Consider the following 27,045-nt stretch of genomic DNA (forward strand, 5'->3'; position numbering starts at 1 on the left):
AATAGTTATTTTTTCTGATCTTTTCAGTCAAGATTGATGAACATGGAGACAGTTACCACAATGGTAATTCTAATGGTAAGAACTTAGTTTATTATTTCACACACACACACACACACACACACACACACACACACACCATGAACATATTATTTACACAATATGAAGCTGAAAAAATCCAGCAAGGAGAGCTCAGCAGCTACTTTGAGTTCTTAACCAACAATATTTTTCAGTGCTTCATCATATCGTTAAGAATATATCACAGAATACCATGAAATGTTGTAATGTTCTCATAATTTTATTTACAGCGACCCCAGGGGGCTTGTCAAGAACCTTTTTATATTCCAATGGTTTTATCTAGAACCAACCAAGGGGGTTCTACTGAGAACTTTTTTACATTCCAGGGGTTTTATCTAGAACTGATCTAGGGGTTCAATGATTTCAGCAGACCTTTCTTCCCATTAACCCTCCTATTATCTTCAAATATCACTAACACATTTTACCCTTGGGGTCAATCTGACCCCAGGGATATTTACCTCCAGAAAATGATTTACAGAAAATTGTTGACCAAGTTTTTGTGTCAGGCAGTTTGTTTATTTGTTGAATACATAAATAACCCTTTGATAATGAAGCCTTGACCTGTCCTCTAGCGCCACCATCAGGCACTAGAGGATTAGAGGAAATTAATTAGAATTAATTTATCTTGAAAAGTTTTCATCCAAATCTTCTCGCATTTACTGACAACATTAATGACCACAAGAGTATGAACCCTATTGGTTTTGGTGATGATGTGACCTTTCCTGCAGCGCCACCATCAGGTCAAACTTTCAGTTTTAGAGTTAGTGTATCTTGAAAATCTTTCATCCAAATCTTTTCTAATTTGGGGTGCACATTCATGACTCTCACAGAATGAACCATATTGATTGATGTTGGTGACCCCCCATCCTCATAAACATCCCAGATAGCACGCATATGTCTCGCCGACATCGGCCTCAGATCGTGCGTCGGCATTCTCCTCCTGACGTCTGTAAATGGATCTGAGAAGCATCGGCCCATAGCAGGGACATGGTTTGCCAGAGGGCGGGATTATGCGCGCCATTTCAAAGTCGGCGATAGGTCGGCTGTGGATCGATACATTGCACGTTATCCAATTGATGCCAACGGAACTGAGAGCAAGTGTTGGAGATGGGGAGGCTACTTCATGTCAGCTACGACTGGTCTTCAGGTAAGCTCACTTAACGTAAATATATAAAAAAATAGCTGTTTTATAAATATGACATGCAGGGTTAGCAAGATAAGCATAAGCATATTGTTTTTTATTGTCATATTACCATATTCCTATCACATGTAAGATGAGATATTATGATAGATATTATGAGATATGAGATATTTGCTGATAGAATGATTCGACCTGAATAAATAAAGGTCATAGAAGCTGTAGAGAGGCTACGCTGTGCAGCTTTGATACATCGTCCAAACATCGTCTGGAGAGCATTTGTGACCAAATACCGACGTCTCGGTGACTCTTCCCAATGAGCAAATGCTCTCCATACGACGTCGCAGTGTTGCAACTTTATTCATCGTGCCGACGTCAGCAAGACGTAGGCGTGCTGTCTGGGATATTTATTTACTTATTTTTATCTCCTTTTTTCGCAACATATTTGTGGTTAGTCACTATAAAGGCTCACTCACCCCTCCTCTTGTTATCCTTTTTTTGTCTATGATATGATTTTGTCTATGATCTTTTTTTTTTTTTTTTTTTTGGTGTATGTGAGGGGGTTTACATGTTTGAAAATTCACCCATTTATGAAACAGAAAATCATAATGAGAACATCAGTCAGATAGTCAGAACATGGAACAGTTCTTCATGCCCACAGTCAAGCTTCTAGTCTGCACTGCTGTACACAGGATGTGCAGAGAGTGTGTGAATGCTCCTTGCAGACATATTTCTTGCATAGTGAACAGGTCATACTGGTCTTAGAATCATTTCGGGTGCGAAAAACCTGACACCTGCCAATATTGTTCCCCCTCCCCCATGTCATGTATCAACTCAAAAGTATCAACTCTGCACCTGCAGGTGTGGGGATGTTAGGTCACACATGGGTCACAGACAGACAGACAAGTTTTACACAGCTAACAGCTTGGGGTCAAATGTGTTCAGCACACTGAAAAAATATTATCATTACAATTTTATGCTTAATCAATTGTACCCATCAAATTAGGAAAAGTCATGAAATATGAAGAAAAAAAAAAAGTAAACTATTATTTTTTGAATGATAAACATTGAATGGGGTCAAATTGACCCCAAGAATAATAGGAGGGTTAAGTCTTACAAAGAATGCCTGACAAACCATTTATACACAACAGGGTTCCTCAGAAGCAAATGGTTCTGAATAGAACCTCAGCTCTTCAAGAAGAACCCTTTGAAGCCCTTATTTCTAAGAGTGTACATAGCCTTCAAAACGAGCCACACGCACATGCATGCATGTAACAATTCAGACAAAAATTAGTCTGGAAAAAAAAATGTCGATGCCAAAATACTACAAGTAAGAATTGTAGTTCCAGGAGCAGACAAAGTTCGACTGTTGGAAGTATACATCCAAACACACATACACAGAGACATCACCAAATTGCCCTCAGGCCCATACCCAGCAACGGGGCAAACAGAGAAATCCACAAAATCCATCTTGCCATCCTGACTGTCATTTCCGGGAATGAAGTGTTGGGTTTTTCCTCTTCCGAGCAGAGAGGAGGCACAGAGACAAAGCTATTTTCTCTCACCGGGTGCCTGTAAATTTCCTGAGTTATGTTCCCCTCTTTGCCGGAGCTTTCTCAGCTGTACGACAAAAAGCTAATCAAAGGCTCCTGCCTTCAGGGCAGGTAACCCCGGCATGAACTAAAAGAGAGAGCAATATCATTCCATCACTCAGTGTGCCACACGCTCGCTCCCCTCTCTTCCTCTCCCCTGCTCTGAGAAAACATTAGTTCTTGTTATATGGAAATTGGAGGGAAATTTCCTTTTAATGGCCTATTAACACGTACTTTCTCTCATTTTTTTTCCAGCTTGCTCACTCATAGGCAACCATCCATCAGGTTTAAGGTCGAGGAACATATTTCATTCCTTCTTCAGGGGCTCTAGTCTAACATTTAGTCGTGTATTAAGGTTAGGGATGTTGATTTATCCTGCAGGGCTGAAAATGTAAATATTCATCAGTTATGAATATTACAGGCATATTTCCTTGTGTTGTCTTTTGTGGTCTCAAAAGCAGCCTCATCAAGAAAAAGCCTAAAGACCACCACTGCAGAAGTGGAGATTAATAAAATGCTAAGGTTGTTCTGAGAGTGGCAAAGAGAAAATAGCACAGGTTGATTAAAATCAGTAGCATACATCCTCAGGATTGCATGAATGGGTTCTGCCAAGTCCTGTTTCACATTTGGTAAAAGGGTGTCACAAACATGGTTGTGTCCAAATTTGAGCATTCCATCATGTGGGTAGAATGAATCAGCATTCCCCGTTTAAAAGTCCAGCTCCTCAATTGAACCCTTAGTTACTGTTGCTAAGCTTGCCAAACTTTCCAGTCTTACACTGCATTTACACGTTACGGCAACATCGACATTGGGAGCAATTGTTGAAACAAGAGTCTGTGATTCCTTAGAGAGCTGAGAGGCCTCCAGCTGACAATTAAATGTCTCCATCTGACACATTTTAGAACAAGAACCCTGTGAAAATGTTTACATAAAGTTAGCTAGCAGCTATGCACATGCTATAAAGTTAATGCTAAAAGACTGGGGCTAAAGCTAGCTTACATCTCAGCAATCATTTGTTAGATGGTGAAATACAGCAGGTTCATCTACATAATAGATGACAGAAATACAGTCAATAAGTGGGAAAAGGAAGCATGGGGACTTCATTAGTGCAGCGGACCTTGAGACAGGTCACTCAGCCAGATTAGCTGGAAAGTGATCGAGTCAGAGCCAGTGCAGATGCAGTGGTGTAGGCATGCTAACATTCACAGCTTATGTTAGAGTAGATGAAGACAGCGATTTATCCATTCCCCACACATGTGCTCTTGTGTTTTACGTTTTCGAGAGATCTCGAAAAAAAAGGCACCACTGTCCAGACTCATTAAACACAGAGTATCGCTCCTCTAAGAGCTTCCTACACACCTTCAACATGTAGAGAAATGGAAACCTTGACAGCTCTAGTTATAGTTGCTAACCTATGATTGCACAATTGCTGTTTGGAGGTGGGGCTTAGTGAAGAAATCTATTTTTCTAAAGACAAAGTGCATTATTTGTAATTGCATTCAAAATTGAAATATGCAATTCTGTACGTGAAATGAGGCTTCCAAAAACACCTTGGCTGTGAAAGGGAGAGCCTTGTTAGCCGAATGGTTATTATGCTTCATAACTGCAATGTCACTGGTCCAGCCAGTGACTGCTGCATGCTGTGTCCACTTTTCTCTATCCCCTTTTCCTATCTGCCTCTTCACTCTCTGTCTGTCTAATAAAGCTGAAAAGTGCCACATACAAAAAACAAAACCTTTAAAAAAGACTAACTTGCTTGCTTAGCAACATTAAGGCTACAAATAACCCAAAATGCAACATATCATAATACGCCACTCTACTATTATTGTTATTTCAGATGTTTAAAGGTTATTTTTTGGGCTTTTATTGGACATAACAGCATATTTAATTTTACCTCTTTAACTTTTTCATTTTATTCATTTGATATGTGTACATTAGATACTGAATTGCTCTTTTCATTGTCCATTTTGATGCACAATTGCTGATTGTATGCTGATGTCTTTATGTTCAATGAAGATTCGAAAAAACAAAAAACTGTGTTTACACCCACTGAGTGGCAAAAAGAGAACTGAGTGGCAGCGTTTTCCAAACTACTGAAAGCTAAAGAAAAGAGAAGGAAATGGATTGCTGCAAGTTAAATGTTATATTGACTAGCATTACATCAACTAAATATTCTGCGTCTTTCATTCATATTCTGTGTACCTGAGTCTTTTGTTCCACTAATATGCAGTGCATCCCACATCCTCACTGTACGCTTTCTTTGCTTTGTGTATTTCCCTGCTGTTGAAATCCATATAAATGTCAGAAAACCAGATTCTAGGCCAAAATACCAGTATCCATGAATTACTGTTAGGTACAATTGCCTTTAATTTAATGGACCAATACGTAAATATTGGTATACAAATAGTTGCAGCTATATACAGTATATTAATTAGGGTTGAAATCCTTTAATATTCGATCTAGGGTTGAAGGAAGTTGTTTCCCCTGCCTACTACATCCCAGACTTGAGGAAGGTCTGCAGACTGCAGGAGCTTTGCAGGAGCACAGGACATATTCAACATTGTAAGCTGACAACAAGTGAGGACGTTTCCTCCACTGTAAGCTGTTTAAAACTGTCAGCTGGTCTGTCGATGTAAAGTTAAGTCCATTATCCTGAAAACAAAAGCCCACTGTTCTGAAATAACACACTCTGGATGATGCATTAAGTAGCTGCCTGTCTCACTGCTGCCAAACTCCATTAACATTTTGCTCAGTTTAACAGTTATAAACATCTACAGCTCCTACAAGATTATTATTGATTTCTTACAACTCATAAACATTTGGCAAACATTCAGCATTAATATGAACTCTAATGAACTTGAAACCAGCATATAAAAACAGTTATTTCAGCCCAGAATATAAATTTCAAGGAGGGACACCGCAACTGCTATGTGGATGTCAGAGAAGCGAGTATTTCAACTTAACATGTTTCCTTGATCTCATTTTGTGGTCATTTTGTGATTTATTACAGTAAATATATTACAGCTTTCTCCTTTAAGCAGATCAATTGTTTAACTTGTGGTTTCAAAGTGAAAAAAGGCATCTGTGTTACAGGATGTGTTCTGGTGGGAAAGTGATGTCAGCACACATCCTCTACTTGAACACGTTTCAAACTTAAGAAGAAGAAAGAAAGGGATATTGTCTAATTTAGGGTCATTAATACTTCACCTAATTACATTTTGGCAGCCTTTGTGTATCATTTTCCCTTACTTTGCACACATTAAGTATTTTTTTTAAGTATTACATGCATATGCATATTTTGATGAAGCAATATTTTAATGATACAGTTGATATAAGTGTTTGCTACATAGTAGGTAAGCAGTTTGGGGCTTTTGTTGTCTTTTTTTCCACCTGAAAACTGCTGCGAGTATTGGAATCCATTGGAAATTCTATGAATAGGAGCCACCTATTACCACCTTTCAAAAAAAAAATGTTTTAGAGCTACCTTTCAAACCTCTTAATTCTCTAAAGATACTGTAGATTTGGGGTGATGCTCGAAACATTTGTCTCCTGGAATCAGTCCCTCTGTTCCTCTGCCCATCACTGTATCCCCTCCTCCTCTCTACATCCCCTCTGCTCCCCCTCCTCTCCCCCCAATTCACAAATTAAAAACCCCTCTGGCTGTTCTCCAGCCTTCCCAAATGGGTTGGAGGTGACAAGTAGCCTCCATCAACCCAACGCTCACCCCTCCCCTATCTCCACACACACACACACCCACTGTATATATGCACAAGCACATTTGTACGCATACGCACACTGCTGCAGTGCTCAGTGGAGGGTGTGACCTAGGTATTGTGTTTGCGCACGTGTGCTTGTGTGATACCTGGTGTTAAACTGACAGTAAGCCCTTCTTCCTGCAATACCTCCGTCGGCAGCTCGGCCTCAGCGGACCTCACCCCACCACAACCTTGCCTGGGGCTAATCGTGGGATACACTCACACATGCTCTCACACATATGCGGGCATATACACCCCCACACACTGGCTTCCTGCTTGTCTTTCTCATGTTTTTCAGCACACCTGCACACACACTCACAATCACACTGTGTCTGTCAACTCACTTGACATGTCCATTCATTTTTACCTCTGCCTCCATCCCTACACACACACAGAGGCATCTCTGCCAACACACGTTATATGCACACAGAAACATGCATACACACACACACACACACACACACACACACACACACACACACACACACACACAGGTGATCCTGGTGTTGATGATGGTGTTAATGCTCTCCTATACTGGTATTCAACACCTTCTTGCTTTGGTGGACTGTAATACATTACTGAATGTGTGTGTGTGTGTGTGTGTGTGTGTGTGTGTGTGTCCATAGATTGTATAAAAGAAGTTGAAATAGCCTCTGGGTCTGACAAGCAAAGCCAATATGGAAAAGCCTTAAAACTGCATTCTTCTAATGGCCAGTAAGGGGCAACTCCACTGGTTGCAAACAGTGGTCATTTTGTCACCGAAAATTTTACAAATAATATTCGTTGACGTTCTTTGATTTCATGACTAAATTGTGATGACGATGTAAATTTAAAAGATATTGACAAAAAATAAGACAAAATCTCTGTTGGTTCTGCCCTGATGAATAAAGACAAGACCAATTAGTTGGCTCTGTTCAGGCGGACAACCTAATTAGATTACAGTAATCAGCCATCTCAAATAAGTAATAAATATAGCCTCACCATCGCCAGCAGCCTGTCAAGTGGGAAGAAAAGAAAAGACAGAGAAGAGAAGAGATGAAAGAGGAGAACGACCTGTGAACACTTTTCTGATTGAAGTTGATTGATTCAATAACATGTATGTTAAGTCCCCTTTTGAACCAAAAGTTATGTTAACGTAGTACTTCTCTGTGGATTAAGGGCGCATTGGCATGCTTCAGTAACATATTGTTAAATTTAACAGTGCCAATCTCACAATAAAACATCTTTTCCTTCTAGAAGATCTACGATTTTTGGTCTTCGAAGCTATGATTTCTTACGACTCATTAACAGACTCGTTCAGAGAAACGTGACATTGATAAATTTGTAAGAAAAGAGAGAACTCCATTGAAGAACATAAAAAAATTGTAGTTGTTGTGGCCGTACCTGCCAGCGAATGGACTGGGAAATCTATTCCTAACAACTCCTAACCAAATCCTAACACCTCCTGACCAAATCCTAACAAAGTCCTAACAATTCCTAACAGCTCCTAACAACTCCTAACAATGCAGCGATTTGATTGGTTGCCTCGTTAGGAATCGTTAGGAACTGTGTAAAAGGAACGCCCCCTTTTTTTTTTTCAGGAGGAAGGCTGTAGGTCTGGACAGGACGGCGGGAGAGACGCTGTTAGCGGCGAACAGCAGTAGAAAAAAAAAATAAGTAAGTACTATTATTTATATTTAACGCACGTTTATACAACTTCGATTCTCCCTTTTCCAGTAGTCTGCGTTAATATTGAAATTACTGATGTAAGATATGTGTTTCCATACAGCAGAGCAATGGCGTTGACTCATTCGCGGCGTTTTCGCGTCTAAACGTTACACCAGTAGAAAATTGCTAATTTTTTTTTACTAGCCTGGCTTAGTATTGAAATAGTCGATGTATAGCTTTCTATATCTTGTACTCTCGTAGTGTTTGTTTTTTTTTCAAACGTCCCACCTGTTCTGCGCACTGAACCTAATTACATATCAGTATCATATCAGTATACACCTGTGTTTGACCTAAGATTAATGTTCATGACAGATGGGTGCTGTTTGAAAGTCTGTTCTGTAAACAATCCAATCGAAATACGGTAACGTTAATATTACATAGCGAAATAGGTTATCTTATCCAGGTTTGAAATTTAGCGCCAGGCTGGTAACCACTAGCCAAATAACGTTAGGCCTACTGGTAAAATATGCTAATAACGTTACAGTAAGTTTGAATATTGACTAACGTTAGCTGTTTGCATGTGGGTGAAAGTTGGTTTTGTATACAGTATCAGTGTATGAGAGGTGAAGACATGCAGTTTTAGTCTGTTAGTCAACACGGGCAGGGAGTTTGCAAGTGCACAAACAGGTTATACAGTGTATAAAACTCACTATTATTCCAGTAAAAATGTGGCTCAAGCTCATACAAATTACAACAGATACAAACTCAGTTTTGATTTTATATCCACAATTTGTTCTGAATGAGAGAAAAAACGTCCTAAGGAATCCTATGGATGGAAAGTTTAGCCAAATTTGGAGTGTTTTTTTTTTCACCCCCATACCAACAAATTCAACAATCTACCTTGACATGCTTGTTGTGTATGGATTCCCTAGCTTGTCTAGTTTTGTATGATATCTGTATCTTCACTGTAGCCTTAGAACTGAGCTCACTACAGCCTCAGAAAAACAGTATGTTGATTAGGCCTGCTGTTGGATCATTCTGTTAATAAGCAGATATGGCTAAAAAGGCATTTTTGGTATAGGATCACATTTAGGTGATTTCCAAACCTTTCCACCCATAGGATTCCTTAGGACTTTTTTTTTTCTCTCATTTGAGTGAAATTTATTTGAGGTTGAGCCACAATTTTGGATAAAATGCCTGGACTGTCTCTTCATTCATATTTTTCGCCTACATTCTGTGGAAAACACTGAAACATTTTTTTCTGACAAAAAAAAACCAAAAAACACATGAATAAACAGCAAAAAGTTTTCACATGTATACATGCATCTGTATTATGTCCAACATACAGGCAAACATAGTAACATACAACATAGGTAGGTTCAATTATACATAGTAGCTCTGGCCTTGGAAAGTGGGTTACAATAAAGCTTTCTTGAACTGAGCTAAGATAGTTTTCCATACGAGTATTCATAGCCTTTTACTTGAATATTGTAAGTCTTGTTTTATTATTTTTCATACAGTTACACTGTGCAGATTAAGACAAGATGGTGTCTGATAATATATTTTGGAATCAAGTGGCAGGTGGACAAAAGTTAATTTTCCTTTGTATATCATTAGAAAGCTTAAAATGTCTGATTTTTGTCTGACATTTACTCTAATACTTGCAGAAATGACAAAGAAAGGAAAACCAAATGTATACTGGGCGGATATTCTCCACCAATATGCGCAGGGAAAATATCGGTTTTCAACTGGAAAAAAGCCAGGGACCAAGAGATGGAAAGCTGTTATGCAGCGAATCGAAGCCTGTCCGTTGACCCCAGTCTTCAACCAGCCAGTGCGGAAGTATGACATCTTTGGTGGGGAAATCATATGTAAATGTGGATATCACAAGGTAAGAGAAATGAAGGTTGCCATAAACCATTGTTAATTAGCTTTTTTCTAGGTAATTTTAAAATATCTAGACAGGAAAATGCCAATTACTTGTGCTTGAATTGTTTCAATTGTTAACCAAGAAATTATGTTCCAACTTTTGTGGAAAAGGCAAACTCAGAGATGCAGACGGAGGCACAGAGCAGCTCCAGTACTGGGAGGCAGCCGCAGCCGACGGACCCCGCCACACAGAGCAGCTCCAGTACTGGGAGGCAGCCGCAGCCGACGGACCCCGCCACACAGAGCAGCTCCAGTACTGAGAGGCAAACGGCTCAGAGCATTTCTAAAAATCAGATAAAGTGTGCTCTATGTACCGAAGCCATTGATGTGGAAGAATTCTCAGAACATTTGTCAGACTTCCATGCAGAGCAGTCTTGTGACCAGTGTGGGGAAAAAAGTCATGGGTGTTGTTGGGCTTCTCAACCATATTCAGGAAGGCCATCAACCACAACAGAAACCACCACAACAACAGTTTCCTCCTCCTCCATCACAACAACAACAGCTTCCTCCTCCTCCATCATCACAACAACGACAGCTTCCTCCTCCATCATCACAACAACGACAGCTTCCTCCTCCTCCATCATCACAACAACGACTGCTTCCTCCTCCTCCATCATCACAACAACGACAGCTTCCTCCTCCTCCATCATCACAACAACGACTGCTTCCTCCTCCTCCATCATCACAACAACGACTGCTTCCTCCTCCTCCATCATCACAACAACAACTGCTTCCTCCTCCTCCACCATTACAAAAACCACCACCACCTTGCCCTCCCACCACACATCCATATCCTGTCCACTTGAGGCCACCAGAGGTGAATTGGGTCAGTTTCCACCCCAAACAATTTTATCGAGTTATTAAGCCAGCTGACCGTGAGTGGATTGCCCAGTGTTTGTACGAGCCCACTGGACAGCTTAAGCAACAGTTGTCCCAAAACTGGTTTTATCCCCCTAGTCCACCAAAACCAAGAGCTGCACCTCCAGATCCCACAGCCTACTTTAGGCAGCGAATGTTTTTGTGGGCGCCAATGTGCATGTGGGGTATTTTGCTTAAGTGCCATCAGTGCAACCGTAAGATGCACCACTGTGGCATTTACACCAAGGTCCGAGAAGTCATTGATCTGGACTCCAGGTACTACTTGGTAGGCGGGGACTATCCTCGGTGCAGCACGTGCATGGTCCCTGTCTGCCCTTGGAGTACGGAGATATTAAAGCAGTTAGACCCTGCCCACAGAAACCAGTTCCCTGCTGTCCTCACTACACAGTTGGCACTAGACAGAAGGTGTGTCACCTTGCTTAAACCACGAACTGTAGGTAATAGTTCAAGTTACCTGCAGCAAGCAATGGAGGAAATCCACAGTGAGGCGTGGGCAAGGCGCGTCATTGAGTACATGTCAGACTGTGAGCTGCACAAAAAGAGAAGTACTTTTTGGCCGAGTGGTTAAGGCGATGGACTAGAAATCCATTGGGGTTTCCCCGCGCAGGTTCAAATCCTGCCGACAACGATTGCTTTATTGTCAAGTCTGCTGGGTTGTTAAAGCTTGATGTACACGAAGGTCCAATGTCGACCATCATGGGCTGTAAGGTGCATTCCTGATAAGTGTGGAAGGGTTTAATGCTGTCCCACTATCAAATCCTAAAGCATATCAGGGTGTCTGTTTTATTTTTTTTTCTTCACAATTCGCCCATCTTTCTTAAAGTCTTCAAACACAGGCACAAAATTATTATAAAGACACTGAAAACAACTAGAAAGAGACAGAAAATGACTCCAAAAAAGACTCTATATGCAAAACAAGAAAATGAGAAAAAATCTGTGAAGCTGTAAGAAAAAGGGCTCAACTGCAGTGAAAAGCACTATGAGGTATCATTGTCACAGCCAAGGGATTAAGGTGATGGACTAGAAATCCAATGACGACAATCCAATGACAATGACTGCTTTCATCAAGTATCTACTAGATTGTTACACATGCCCATACCCAATGTCCACTCTGACAGACTTCAAGGTGCATTCCAGGTATGTCTGTGAGGGTTTAGGGCTGTCCCATTGTCAAGTGCATGAGGGCTTAATTGGAGACATTTTGAGCCCATGATGCACACTTTCCAAAAGTCTGTAAAAAAAAAACAACAACAACAACAAACACATTGTAAACAAACAGTAAAGGAACAACTACAAGAGACTTAGCTGTTCAGGCAATTAAAACAAACAAACAAGCAAAAAACATTAAATAAGACATTCCAACTTCTGATGCGAAAGTTTGCAAAGTACTGTCCCATTCTCACTTACACAATTTTGGCCACTTGCAGCCTGTCACACTCAGGCACAACTATGCAACGTAAGCTAAGTCTGTCATTGTTCCAGGCTAAAGGGTTAAGCAGGGACACTGGAGTTAGGCCAAACAACTCAGTTGCTTACAAAAGCATTCCCTGACAGTGTTTGCACCATTCTCTACTAGGACTTGTTAGCAATTAGGAGAGGCCTCTTGAGTTTACCCTGTGGGGCAGCTGGATTTGTGGATCTTGTGAGATCACAAGATCATGTAAGAATCCATCTTGACAGGTTCCAAGCTACCAGGTTGTGTCCGCACCAAAGGTGGTGTGAGCCAGTCAGCGTCCTCTGAGGTACTTCTGGCAGCTACGGGCATGGTTTTAGGTGTGCCAACAGCAAGAGGCATCCATGGAAGCGAATCGTCTCAAACAAACAATGGCAGCTCTTGAATAGGTTAGTCTGGAGAGTATTTCTTCATTGAAAGAAGAGCAAAGTACGGCACTTAAGTCTTTTATCGATGGAAAAGATGTATTTGCTCGTTTTCTGGCTGGCAAGTTAGCCCATGTTAGATGTGACAGATGGCTCATCCAATCACCTGCCAAGTGTTCTTTACAAAAGTGCTCAGCCTTTTCCAAACAGTTTCTATGGATGACTTCCCAGATACTTTTGTGTACCAAACCACCTGGCGTGCCAGGTTATTCCTGAGTCGCTGTCACCAAATCCAGATGCCTTTGAATTCATTTGTTCAAACGGTTATATAATCAGTGAAACAGTTTCTAAGTAGCTATAGGCAAGTTAACCTACATCCCTTTGTCAAAACTCTTCTTAGTGGTGTTCTATTTGTTGCTGCTGTCAGAAAGTTGCTGTGCAAAGGGGATGTAGCTCAGTGGTAGAGTGCACTACTTTGCATTGTTTTTTATTTGATGAACTATCTATTGTTGTGTGTAGCAACAACATAGCAACATGTCTGTGAAGATTCTCAGTCATCCAGGTCATGGTATTCGTAGCAAGGGTTGTCGTAGGCAACTGGACTTGATAGAGTTCTTGAAGACTTTTGCCTCTCATCCAAGAAGCTTCTACAGTTCTAAACTGTTCCAGAACTTCTTGGAGAGGCAAAGTGTCTTCAAGAACTCTATCAAACCTAGTTATCTATTGTTGTCATTTTCTGTCATCTCCGCAACATATTTGCTTGTATTTCATTACAAGGTCACGGCTGGGACAGTCATACTGACCTTACAAACAGAAGGCTCCTGGAAAGAATGCACTGTTACTGTTTGTTAGCAAAGTTGAACTGCAGTGAAGAAGTAATGCTGAGTGTGGTTGTCGTGGCCGTTACCCTCCACTGAATGAACAGTACAATTAAGTCCTAACAATGCCTAACAACTCCTAACAAAGGGGGCAAAAGAGCCAATAGTTTGCTTGGTAACAGGTAGCGTTCGAAGGGGCAAAGGAGCCAATCACATGCTTGGAAGGAGTTGCCACTGCCAGTGGCAGAGGAACCAATCAGAGTTTGTGCATGGATTCGCACACAGTGTTCTGATAGGTGAGACGAGACGCTACAGTTCATCAGGTAACTTAATTTACTGGCAGGCGAATATCTCTCCTCACGAAAAGTAAGTACAACTTGCTAAAATTATGTAAATAACTGAAGTGAAATCGTTTAAGTGTGGTGTTTTTTCTAAATGCTATTGTTTTGAACTGTTTTGGAGGTGTTTCGTGAAGTTTGATAAGATGGGCACAAAACTTTCATTCAAACAGGCTGTCTAATGATTTATGTTTGTCATACAGTTAGTCGATTAGTTTAATGAATGAAATGTTGAATGAAAGGGTTTACGTTAATAAATCGAAATTAATGCTGCATACAGTTTTTTTTTCCAGCTAATTGTTAACAAGTAGGTCGTGTTTTTTCTAAACGCTATTGTGACAGACGTGAGGTGTTTTGTAAAGTTTGATAAGACGGGCACAAATCTTTTTTGTCAGTCAAACAGTGACGGTAGTCTAAGGATTTAGCCACATCTGTTACGTGTGTCATATACAGTTGGTCGATTAGTTTAATAAATGAAATGTTAGACGTAAAGGTCTATATTAATAAACCTATTAACAGGGGGAAATCGCTGATCAAACGTTATGTCCATTTGCTCTTGTAAACTATTTTCTAGTGTCTTTTCATGTGTCTGTCTTGTGACAATCAACATAAATTAAATCAGAGACGTTTAATCGTTTGTATGTATCAAGATGCAGTGTTCATGTCACTGCTAATTCTAGTCAGGTTAAATTTAGCTTGGTGTGACGTCACGCCAAACACAGTCTTTGAAGAATTGCACTATCAAGATATCTCCTTCATAAACGTGATTAAATATCTTTTACGTGTCTGCCCTGTGTTCACCAACCCAAATTAGAGTAGAGATGCCCGTTTTTTTTTTTTTGTGTGTGTGTATCAAGATGCAGTCTTTATGTCATTGCTAATTTTGGTCTAGTCAGCCTAAATTTATAATTCTCTGAGGTAAACGTACCGCGTAAAGAGCAGCGCTACTCAAGATTCTAAATGACTGTCTCTCATGCCCAAATGTCTAAATGCCCAAGTCAGGACATACAGATTTATGCTGGGCCGGTGTCATATTATTGCTTTGGGAATGAAGTATTTGATTTGATATAGCTTAGTCCTCATTAAAAAAAAAAAAAGTGTGTGACAGGAAAACGCCAGCTTTTTTCTGCAGTACTGCAATATTTTTGTGTATTTTTATGAACACAGTTTTTTGTGTCAAAAATTACTATAATAATAACGTAGTTGTTGCCTAATAATTGTCTTCTCTCATCCTATTAAGACATGCCAAAGATTGGAAAGACAGATGCGGAGTGGGCCGGTGTCATGGTCCTGTATGCCCATGGAAAACAAACTTTCAACTGGAGCAAGGCCCGGGTCCAGACATTGGAGGGCAGTGATAGAGAGAATTGAGGATTGTCCCCTGACCACTCAGTTCGGCCAAACTGTCCGCAAAACCGACATTTTCGGCAAAAAGATTCCCTGCAAATGTGGCTACCATGAGGTAAGTTAAGTCTCCTAGTGACTTGTTTTGAGAATATTGTTTGAATATTGTCAGAATATTGTTTGAAATATTGTTTGATTTTAGTGGATTAAATGTTTAGGAAATACAAAATGTTGTTTGGGTGCAAAGTATTGTTTTATTTATTCATTTATTAAAATATACAAAATGATGTTTTCCCCAGTCTGGACAGCAGGCAGGCACAGCTGCAGGTCCACAGGCAGTGCAGGTTACCAGCAGTAGAGCAGCAGACACACCAAAGGCTAATGCAGCAGCTGGAAGTCAGGAGAGTTCAGCCAGTACTTCTATGACATGCTCCCTTTTGCCCAGGAAGTGCTGTCTGACCAGTTCACACAGCACCTGTCAGACTACCATATCCAGGAGCAGTGTGAGCACTGCGGTATGAAAGCCATGGGTGCTGTAGGGTTATCAGAGCACCTTGAGAAGTGTAATGCCTTTAAATCTCCCACAGGCCTCCCAAACATTTCTCCTGCCCCCTCCTCCACTCGACCAGCCCAGGAGATGACACAGGTATCAACCCTCTGTCCCGTCTGTCCCCTCCAGTCCGTCTCACAGCCCAGCAGGAGACACCAGACATCCGTCTCCAAGGTGGTCCTGCTCCTCCCCCAGTACCTGAGACGGCACCATCAACTCAGATCAGCCCACTACTTCCTCCTGTCTCTGCTCCTGCCCCTCCTCCAGCACTACCAGGGCCCCCACTCCCTCTGCACTCTCCAGAGGTAAGCCGGACCAGGTCTTTACCCAAGCCGTTCCTCAGGGTCATCAAGCCAGGTGACCAGGAGTGGATTGCTCACATCCTCTATGAGGCGAGTGGGCAGCTGAGGCAGGATGTCAGGCAGAATTGGCACCACCCCCCAAGCCCAAGCAGATCCGTTGCACCTCCAAACCCACATCACTACTTTCGGCAGAGGATGTTCCTGTGGGCTCCAATGCTCATGTGGGGCATCCCTTTGAAATGCAGTCAGTGCAACCACAAGATGCACCACTCTGGCATTTACACCAAAGTCAGAGAGGTCATTGATGTGGACTCAAAATACTATCTGGTAGGGGGCGATTACCCAAGGTGCAGCCAGTGCAAAATACCTGTCTGTCCTTGGAGTATCGACATTTTAAACCAGCTTGACCCCTCTAGCCGCAACAAATTCCCTGCTGTTTTAACCACTCATTTGGCACTGGACCGAAGATGTGTGACACTGTTGCGCTCCAGAACAGCAGGGAATAGTTCCCTCTACCTGGAGCAGGCCTTTCAAGAGGCGCACAGTGAGGAGTGGGCAAGGAGATGTTGTGACTATTTCACAGATTGTGAAATTCACAAGAGATCCTGCCTGACGCAGTCACAGGCAGTTTATCTCCCTCCACCACCCTTCAGTCCCCTGCCCCTGGCCCAGTGGTTTGAGACAGTGCATGTGTAACAGAGTTGATTATATTTCATTCCACTTGCATATTATGGTTGCAATTATAGTCATGCACCTTTGTAGTTAACCAGTTATAATTTTGTTGTTGGCTCATGGGCGCCCTCTCTCGGAGCTAGTAGGCAAATGCCACAGCAGGCTGTAAAAACGTTGGCAGTTCTTGAGAGACGTGCCCGAGGTGAGTTGTCGAGCACAGCACTGGTTACAAATATTGTCCGCATGTTCACTATATGAATATATATGTACTGAAAGTTATAGAGATGTTACTGGAAAAAGTTATAAGCAGGTTGCTGTACTTTTTAGGTAATGAAATATCTAAATAATGGCATAATGCACTTTGTGAACAAGCTAGTTGCTAAATAACATGCTGTTATTTTGTAGTGTGCTGTGTGACAGCTGCCTATAATGAGCCAACTGAGAACTGACCAGTGTTTAATCTGTTCCTGTACAGGTACATATTTTTTTGTATTATTGTTATTGTATTATATAGATTTTGTGTCAGTAAACTGGCGTAAAAACGTTGCCAGTTCTTGAGAGACGTGCCCGAGTGTGCTGTGTGAGAGCTGCCTATAACGAGCCAACTGAGAACTGACCAGTGTTTAATCTGTTCCTGTACAGAAATAAATGGCAGTTTTAAGATGGACGACGAGCCTCTTCATTAATATCACAACGCAGATCCTGAGAGTGCTTACCAGCAGTTACAGCAGGCCTAACTGAGTTCGGTTACACATGCCAACGATGTTGTCGCACACCTAGATGAACTGAAAGGTGTCATCACATCAACATTTGGCAGAATACTTAAGCTTGATTCCACTAAGAAGGTAAATATAAACCTATGTAAGCTTGAGCTCATTTGTTCTTGTTCTGTTGGCTAACAATACATGTGCTAATGATGTATGCATTTTTATTATAATATAGATCACCAAAAAACTGGCTGGGGGAATTGAGGACACTGCAACATGGATGACAAACATTGGCAATGAGTACGGTCAAGTCCTCAACTCTGTCCTCACAACAGGCGAGGGGGCTGGGCTGGATGACCTGTGTCAAGGTGTCGTCCAGCGGTACAGTGATGCTGGCGAGCCACAGCCAGATGCCATCTATGTGGACAGAGACTGCTGCAGTGACAGTGGTGGGTTGCCTGTAATTTGTGTTGTAATGTTTTTTTAAGGCAGTTGGTGGCAGTCTGATTACAAACCAAAAAATTCTATTTATCATCTTGTGAATTTTTATAGGGGTGAGCCCAGTTCTCCACCTATTTCAGCCATGAACGACCATTGGATGTGTTTCATTTCATGAGAAGATTTACCAATGGTCACACCATCCTATGTATGGTACATTCTGCTCAAAATTGTCCACATGCATTTTTGAGTGGGACAAGCAGGACGTCCGTCGCTTGAAAGAGGCCAAGCGGGCAGAGCTGAAGGTGAAACAGCAGGGCCATGAGCCAACAGAAGCCCAAGTGTTGGCCAGCATCAGCTCCGGTGAGCTAGCCAGGCACTGCCGCAGGAGAACCCGGGGGGTGGAGGAGACCCGTGCCCTCATCAAAGGCCTACTGGATTCCATGTGGGAGCTCGTGGACAGCACTGGACTGCACCTCATTAATCAATAAGAGCATGTCTCAAGTGTGGGAGGTGCAGCAAAAACACCTTGCCTGCATCCAGGATCCACCAGGAGTCCAGCTGTACACCAACGTTGGGTCAGGGCTGGAGAAAGGAGGCAAGACACTTTTATTAAATGCTGTGCATAATATTGATTATTTGTTGTAATCAGTGATCCTGACTGTTTTTTAATCAGGGTGGAGATGCAACACATTGCACACTCAAATGTACATGCTTGAGGGTGTGTCAAGATGGAATATAAACCAGTCAGCACAAGCACCAAGTATGACTGAGACATCCAAGATGAAACTGTATGACATATGCTTGATGTCCAATATAAATGTGCTCAGCAACAGAGTTTTGGGAAGACCGGTTCTGCCAGAGTTTATCCCCCCTGGGAAACCTACCGGTAAGAAAAAAAAGTCTGCTGTTGCTGATGATCAAACCTAAGCGGTGACATGGTATACAATTAATCAATAATTTTTATTTCGCTGAATAATTTTTGCAGGAGAGCGTATTGCTGTGGAGTACCTTCTGGCACTATCCAACAGAGGGGATCTTCTGAGCCAGCAGACTGACATTCTGCCAGAGATCTTGATTGAAGAGCTGGAGGATGAATGTCCAGATGTGACCCCACCAAGGGCTCATTAACTCACCTTGCAGGTAATATTATGACAACAGAATTATCAGCTATCACATAAATACTGGACAACTAATAAACAGTTCCTTTTGTTTTTAAAGTAGAACAGACACAATTTAGGTAATTGTACTCTTTTATTAATCCCCTCAGGAATTTGCTAGTGGTGATCCCAGGCCCAGCCCAGATCCCAGGTCCCTATTTGAGGAGGGTGATGCCACTGGAAAGTCCATTTACACCCCAGTTGAGGATAGTGATGCCTCTGCCAGGTCCATCCACACTCCAATTGAGGATAGTGATGCCTCTGCAAGGTCCATCCACACCCCAGTTGAGGAGAGTGACGCCTCAGCCAGGTCCATCCACACCCCAATTGAGGACAGTGATGCTCCTGCTTGGCCTGCCCTCTCCCCATTTGAAGAGAGTATTTTTTTTTTTTTTACCATTGCAAATTTAAGCTTCTTTATATTTGCTCTTGTATCGGATGTCTAGAATTAGTTGTATTGGTTCATTTATCATGACAGGACTCTAGGTGTGATCCAAGAGGGATTCCTGGGAGAGAGGCAATTGATGCTTAGGCAGGGTTCCTGGTTGGGCTTAACTGGAGTATAACCGCACTCTCCAACACTGAATTGGTGGAGATTTTGAGGTTGTTTTCCTGTTTAAATGCCTTTGACCAGACCCCCACGAGATACACTCTCAAGAGCAAGAAAACAACTTTGCCAGGACCTCGGAAAGCTTCACGGAAGCACAGTGGCTCTGCTCCAGGCCAGCAAGCAGCTGAAAAGTATCTACATATAGCTGTATTCATCAATGTGTGAGCAGGCATATATGATGAGCACTATGTGATCCGGTCATCTATTTTTCAGATTGTTCATGGTTCATGGCCAGGCTGCTCACAGACCAGACCACAACAGGGTGTCAGAGTGTGTTGCTCTCAAGCTGTACAAAGAGTACCGGGAAGCCAGAAACAGGCCTAAAGACAACAAGTTGGAGAACATTTGCCATTCCTCAATCCATTGTCATGACCTACTGCCATATCAAGCAGTTGGTTGAGGACTGCAGAGAGATAATGGATAAGAGTGATCTGGTACTGGTTAACATTAACAACAACACAGTGTCCTCCTGGTGAGTTCATCTTTAATATTTTTTTAGAAATTGACTGAATTGGATACTTGAACAAAATTCTAAACAGTTATCACACTAAAAATGTGCTCTTGTGTGTTTTGTTTTCTGTCTCTGCAGGCTGCATGATCGTCAGAAGAGAACCAAATGGGATTCTCTACTTCAGGGCGTACGGCTTCCACAGCAGATTGCCATGGCTACGGAATCCCTCCCTGAAGTCTGTGACCTGCCATCTCAGCCAGTCCAGCATGGGCACAGTCTTTTGGAGTTTGAGGAGCCTGAGAACTGTGAGGGTGAGGCAAAGATCCATCTGCGACACAGTGCCAGAGCTCCAGTGCCAGTGTCAGGTACAATTCCACACTCGGGTGGGGGAGACGGATTTAGTGCCCCAGCACACTACCAGAGCTGGTCTTCATTTCTTGAGGCACCCCTGGAACACTCTCAGGGCTGGTCCACTTACCTCCCCTCCTCAACTCCGGCACAGTCCCACGTTTGGCCCTCGACTTGCCAGGCACCCTCAGCATCCACCCAGGGCTGGTCGTCCACCCACCAGCCACCCTCTTTGTCCACCCAGGGCTGGTCCTCCACCCACCCACCACCCTCAGCATTCACCTAGGGCTGGTCTGGCCGAGTGGTGCAGGTTTAAGTCCTGCCGACAATGGCTTGTTGTGTCTGCTGGATAGTAAAAATCTGAGAGTGACAAAAGCTCCATATCCACCCTCAAGGACTTTGTGGTCCATTCCAAGTCTGTGATTGTTTAGGACTGCCATATCCTCAAGTGTATGAAGACTGTCTTGCAAACATTTTGAGCCCCCCTTTTTTTTAATTTTCTTTTTTTTGTGGTGATGAACTATGCTTGTCACTTTCTGTCATCTGTCACATATTTGCTGTATTTCATCAAAAAGTCGCTACTGGGACAGTCACAGTCATACTGCCCTTACAAACAGAAGGGTCCTCGACAGAATGCATTATCTGTGACATTAATAAATTTGTAAAGGAAAGTGGCTCAATTGCAGTGAACAATACATGTGAAATATAGTTGTTGGGGCCAGGTGTGTAAGGCGATGGACTAGAAATCCATTGGGGTCTGCCCACGTGGGTTTGAATCCTGCTGACAATGCCTGCTTCCTTGTTAGGTCTGCTGGATTTTTAAAGCTTGATGGTTACAAAGGCCCAGTGTCTACCCTTGTTGTCTATAAGGTGCATTCCTGCTAAGTCTGCAAGGGTTTATTGCTGTCAAATCCTCAAGTGAGGGCTCTCTTGAAACTTTCTGAGCCCTTTATGCACACACCCAACATTTTTCACTTTTATCTGACTTTTTTATCATCTCCTATCGTTCTTGAAGTCTTGAAGTCAAAATGACTACAAAAACACTAAAGACAACTATAAAGAACAAAACAACCAGAATCATGAATCTTTAAAGACTCTAAAGACCATTATGACCAGGTGATGGACTGGAATTCCACTGGACTATCCCCATGCAGGTTTGAATCCTACTGACAATGAATGTTGTATTTGCTGGAAGGTTAAAACTGCATAGTTATGAAGGCCCAATCTCAGTGTCTACCTTGGTGGACTCTGAAGTGCCTTTCAGGTAAGTTGGCAAGGGTTTAGGGCTGTCCCACTGTCAAATCCTCAAGTTTTTCACTTTTTTTCTGTTTTTTCTATAAAAGTAATTGACCTATCAAACAATAATCAACATATTACTAAATAACAGTCTTATTTGTAGGCCTACATGTGACCTCAAAAACCCAAACAGCCAAAAAACTTACGTGACTGTAATCAGTGGCCGAGTCATGAAAAAAGCAAATTCAAGTTGGTCAAACAGTTATGTAATCAGTGATACTGTTAGTAGTTAATTATTAAACACATCAATCTGTATCACTTTGTCAAAAGCATTCTAGCTGTCTCAGACATGATGTACAAGGGGGATGTAGCTCAGTGGTAGAGCGCATGCTTCGCATGTATGAGGCCCCGGGTTCAATCCCCGGCATCTCCAACAGGCTTTATGATAATATAGCTGAATCTGTGGCCAGTGCCCAGTTTGATTTCATATTGATGAGAACTTATGGTGTGGGTCCACACTAAGACTGTTTCAGAAGACCTCAAGAAAGAATGAGGAAGGAGTGCAATGACCCTGCCTGGGGGAAGCATGGGTGAGAAGCTCAATCATCCAGGAGGAACTCAGAGTAGAACCGCTGCCTCTTCGCATAGAAAGGAGCCAGTTGAGGTGGTTTGGGTGTCTTGTAAGGATGCCACCTGGTTGCCTCCCTAAGGAGGTGTTCCAGGCGCATCCAGCTGGGAGGAGGTCACGGAGCAGACCGAGGACTAGGTGGAGGGATTATATTTCCACCCTTCCCTGGGAACACCTCTGGATCCCCCAGTCAGAGCTGGTTAATGTAGGCGGGGAAAGGAATGTCTGGGGTCCCCTGCCGGAACTGTTACCTCTGCAACCTGACTAAATATAAGCAGTTGAAGAAGGATGGACGGATGGATGGAAAACCTGAAACAGTCTGAAGGACAAATGCATTGACTGCTATTAGAGTTTATTCCTGGGAAGTCTAATCAAAATAGTGTTTTATTTAGTTATCTTTTTCAAACACATACCATATTAAAATATATTCAGAAAAATGTAGGATGACAGTTTGCTAACATAAAACATGCAGCAGATATGTGCTATGTGCTGTTGTGTAAAACACAACGCAGCCTATAAGTTAATACAAAGTGCTATGATTAAAACGCACATGCATGCTCTGAGTCTGACCTTGTGAGATTGTGCCTCTACTGTAGGTAGTATGTAAACACCTTTTACATACTTCAAAAAATTAGGCAATGACAATGCTGCTCAGTGCAGGTTGTGTAACCGAGTAATCAGATATTCTGGAGCTTACAAGAACAATGGATTCCTACTTTAGCAAAACTAGCACGTCCCTGGGTAAAATACTTGTAGAGATGGCAGCATTTGATGGATTTACCTTCAACAGCATAGCGAAATACGCGTATCTCAGAGCAGCACTAAAGAAAGACAGCCATATTCTTCCGAAGAATCCCTCTGAAATTTCACAGCATATGAGAGCTTTTGCTAATGAGGGACAAGCTGGCGGTGCACTTAGAAAACACAGTGAATAATGGTGCACATTTTTCTCTGACAATCAACAAATATACTTCCTCTCAGAACAAAAGATTCAGGAGCATAAACCTGCATGGTTTAAAGACATATTTGAACCTCAGCCAGGATCCAAGGAACCATGCCAGCCGCGAGGGTGGAAGAGCAGGTCAGCCCTCAGCTACAAAGATTCATGTTCAACATGAACAACCACATTGTCTGAAGCACTACAGATGAAGCATCGGTGATGGTAAAGTTTGGGAGACCTGCTCAAGCAACAGCTGTATTGCTCACAAGATTTGCACAGATGCGCTTCTCCACCACCAAAACTGTGCCACTGCCAACCAAACTGAGAATGAGGACAAGGATGATGGCAGTGACACTACAGAGTCTGACACCAATACTGCCAACAAGGAGGAAGATCATTATTGGCTGGTCAAGATAAGAGAAGTGAAGTGAGTCAGAATAAATGACAGGTTCTTCCACAAGTCCATGGAGGAGCTGTCTGTGAACCTACTGGAACAGCCTGGCAGATATGTTGTACTGATATATCCTACTCCACAGACCAGTAACCAAGACTCTTATCAACATTAACCCTGGATTCTGTCACTGTTTGAGACAAAAATAAAGCTGAACTACAATGAAGAACAGATGTTAAATGTAGTTGTCGTGGCCGAGTGGTTAAGGCGATGGACTAGAAATCCATTGGGGTCTCCCCGCGCAGGTTCGAATCCTGCCGACAACGATTGCGGTCTTGTTATCCATCCATTGTCCTCCACTTATCCGGGGTTGGGTTGTGTTACACCCCGGTCTAGGGGGAACCCTGGACATAACAGATAATGTGCTCCCTCTGTCTTCCCACTCCAAAGAAGGCTAGCGACCAAGTTGCCAAGTTCAAGAAAAGGTGCAGCTTTTAATTTTACTTCAGGGGGAGAAACAGGCCAAAATAACAAACAGAACAACCTAAAGAAATCCCTGAACTTACCTAACGAAAGCAACAGAAAATAAATGACAAAATACTAACCTGATCTCCTAAATTAATATAAACAGGAGAAAACAAGGTTCAAAATAAAAAGGCTTTCCCCCCCTACTAAACTGCCCTGCTATTTATACTTATTTACAATATTTACAAAAGCTCAAGTCTACACATGCTCCCAGTGATCTATCAAAGAATTACTCTAAGTTAATAAAAACAATCTTTCGTCTACTCGTCTACAAAGAATTACTCTGACCAAACAATTCGTAACACCATGCTGGCGGTTCTTTGAATTTTTTCATATTCAAATAGGCCTTCGGCTCCACCCCCTGACCAATCGCGCAGCAGCAATCCTCATCATCATCATCTTGCGCCACCTGTTCCCAATTCACGCTGGAGAGCAAAACACACACACACACACACACACACACACACACACACACTGGGGAGAGGAGACACTGTAGCAAAGGAGAAACACATTCACAAATGACCCATAGGATCATAACAGTTGCGGGGGCAGCAGCCTCTCCCTGGACACTTCTAGAAGGATCCCAAGGCGTTCCCACGCCAGCCGGGTGACATAGTCACTCCAGCGTGTCCGGAGTCTTCCCCGGGGCCTCCTACCCGTGGGGCATGCCTGGAACACCTCCCCAGGGAGGCGCCCAGGAGGCATCCGGTATAGAAGCCCGAGCCACCTCAGCTGACTCCTCTTGATGTGGAGGAGCAGCGGCTCTATTCCGAGCTCCTCTCTGGTGACAGAGTTCCTCACCCTATCTCTAAGGGAGCGTCCCACCACCCTACGGAGGAAACTCATTTCAGCCGCTTGTATCTGAGATCTTGTTCTTTCGGTCATGGCCCAAAGTTCATGACCATAGGTGAGGGTAGGAACGTAGATTGACCGGTGCAACAACCGCAATACTGCTGCCGCTGCCCCAATCCGTCTGTCAATCTCACACTCCATCCTCCCCTTACTCGTGAACAAGACCCCAAGATACTCGAACTCCTCCCCTTGAGGCAGGGACTCTTCTCTGACCCAGAGGGAGGAAGCCACCTATTTTCCGGTTAATTACCATGGCCTCGGACTTGGAGGTGCCGATTCTCATCCCAGCCTCTTCGCACTCGGCTGCAAACTGCCCCAGTACATGCTGAAGGTCCTGGTTCGAAGGAGCCAACAGGACAACATCATCCGCAAAGAGCAGAGATGAGATCCTGTGGTCCCCAAACCGGACTCCCTCCGGTCCCTGGCTGTGCCTAGAAATTCTGTCCATAAAACCATACTCCTGAAGCACCTCCCACAGAATGCCACGAGGGACACGGTCGAATGCCTTCTCCAAGTCCACAAAACACATGTGAACTGGTTGGGCAAACTCCCATGAACCCTCAAGCACCCTGCGGAGGGTATAGAGCTGGTCCAGTGTTCCACGACCAGGACAAAAACCGTATTGTTCCTCCTGGATCCGAGGTTCAACTATCGGGCGAATTCTCCTCTCCAATACCCTGGAATAGACTTTACCAGGGAGGCTGAGGAGTGTGATCCCCCTATAGTTGGAGCACATCCTCCAGTCCCTCTTCTTAAAAAGAGGGACCAACACCCCAGTCTGCCAGTCCAGAGGCACTGTCCCCAGCTGCCACGTGACATTGCAGAGGCGTGTCAACCAAGACAGCCCTGCAACATCCAGAGTCTTGAGGTACTCAGGGTGGATCTCATCCACCCCCGGTGCCTTGCCACTGAGGAGTGTCTGAACTACCTCAGTGACTTCAGCTTGGGTGATGAATGAGTCAACCTCTGGGTCCCCAGCCTCTGCTTCCTCTACGGAAGGCGTGTCAGTGGGATTGAGGAGATCCTCAAAGTATTCCTTCCACCATCCAACAATATCCCCGGTTGAAGTCAACAGCTCCCCACCACCATTGTAAACAGTGTTGGCAAGGTACTGCTTACCCCTCCTGAGGTGCCGGACGGTTTGCCAGAATATCCTCGGGGCTGACCGGTAGTCCTCCATGGCCTCCCCGAACTTTTCCCATACCTGAGTTTTATGCTTCCGCAACACGCTTGGCCTGCCGTTACCTGTCAGCTGCCTCAGGAGTCCCATGAGCCAACCAAGCTCGATAAGACTCCTTCTTCAGCTTGACGGCATCCCTTACCTCTGGTGTCCACCACTGGGTCCGGGGATTGCCACCGCGGCAGGCATCGGAGACCTTACGGCCACAGTTCTGAATGGCCGCGTCAGAGAGGAGAACATCCCTCCTTTGGGATCTGGTCAAAGCTCTCCTGGAGGTGAGAGTTGAAAACCTGCCAAGTCTGTCCAGCTTCCTCCTCCACCAGCAGATCCAACTCACCACCAGGTGGTGATCAGTTGACAGCCCAGCCCCTCTCTTCACCCGGGTGTCCAAGACACATGGCCGAAGGTCAGTTGACACAACTACAAAGTCGATCATTGACCTCCAACCTAGGGCATCCCCGTGCACTGATGGACACCCTTATGCTTGAACATGGTGTTCATTATGGACAAACTGTGACTAGCACAGAAGTCCAATAACAGAACATCACTCGGGTTCAGATCAGGGGGGCCGTTCCTCCCAATCACGCCCCGCCGGGTAACACTGTCGCCACCCACGTGGGTCCCCCAGTCCCCCAGCAGAACGATGGAATCCCCAGTCGGAGCACTTTCCAGCACCCCTCCCAAGGTCTCAAGGAAAGCCGAGTACTCTGCACTGCCGTTCG

General features: G+C 43.4%; 1 long non-coding RNA gene and 3 other non-coding genes across 4 annotated transcripts; all 4 read left to right on the forward strand.

The window, feature by feature from the left end:
- The first annotated feature begins 11,560 nt into the window (after positions 1 to 11,560).
- On the forward strand, positions 11,561 to 11,643 carry trnas-aga (transfer RNA serine (anticodon AGA)). Its single transcript has one exon. It is a non-coding gene; the product is annotated as a tRNA-Ser (tRNA).
- A 5,969-nt stretch (positions 11,644 to 17,612) lies between these two features.
- LOC146307199 (uncharacterized) lies at positions 17,613 to 18,154 on the forward strand. Its single transcript, XR_014772694.1, has 3 exons — positions 17,613 to 17,702; positions 17,800 to 18,013; positions 18,117 to 18,154. It is a non-coding gene; the product is annotated as an uncharacterized LOC146307199 (long non-coding RNA).
- A 4,014-nt stretch (positions 18,155 to 22,168) lies between these two features.
- trnaa-cgc (transfer RNA alanine (anticodon CGC)) lies at positions 22,169 to 22,240 on the forward strand. Its single transcript has one exon. It is a non-coding gene; the product is annotated as a tRNA-Ala (tRNA).
- A 1,770-nt stretch (positions 22,241 to 24,010) lies between these two features.
- trnas-aga (transfer RNA serine (anticodon AGA)) lies at positions 24,011 to 24,092 on the forward strand. Its single transcript has one exon. It is a non-coding gene; the product is annotated as a tRNA-Ser (tRNA).
- Positions 24,093 to 27,045: the final 2,953 nt, after the last annotated feature.

Source organism: Lutjanus erythropterus, chromosome 21 (assembly GCF_056507025.1).
Source record: "Lutjanus erythropterus isolate fLutEry1 chromosome 21, fLutEry1.hap2, whole genome shotgun sequence".
NCBI classification, from domain to species: Eukaryota; Metazoa; Chordata; class Actinopteri; order Lutjaniformes; family Lutjanidae; genus Lutjanus; species Lutjanus erythropterus.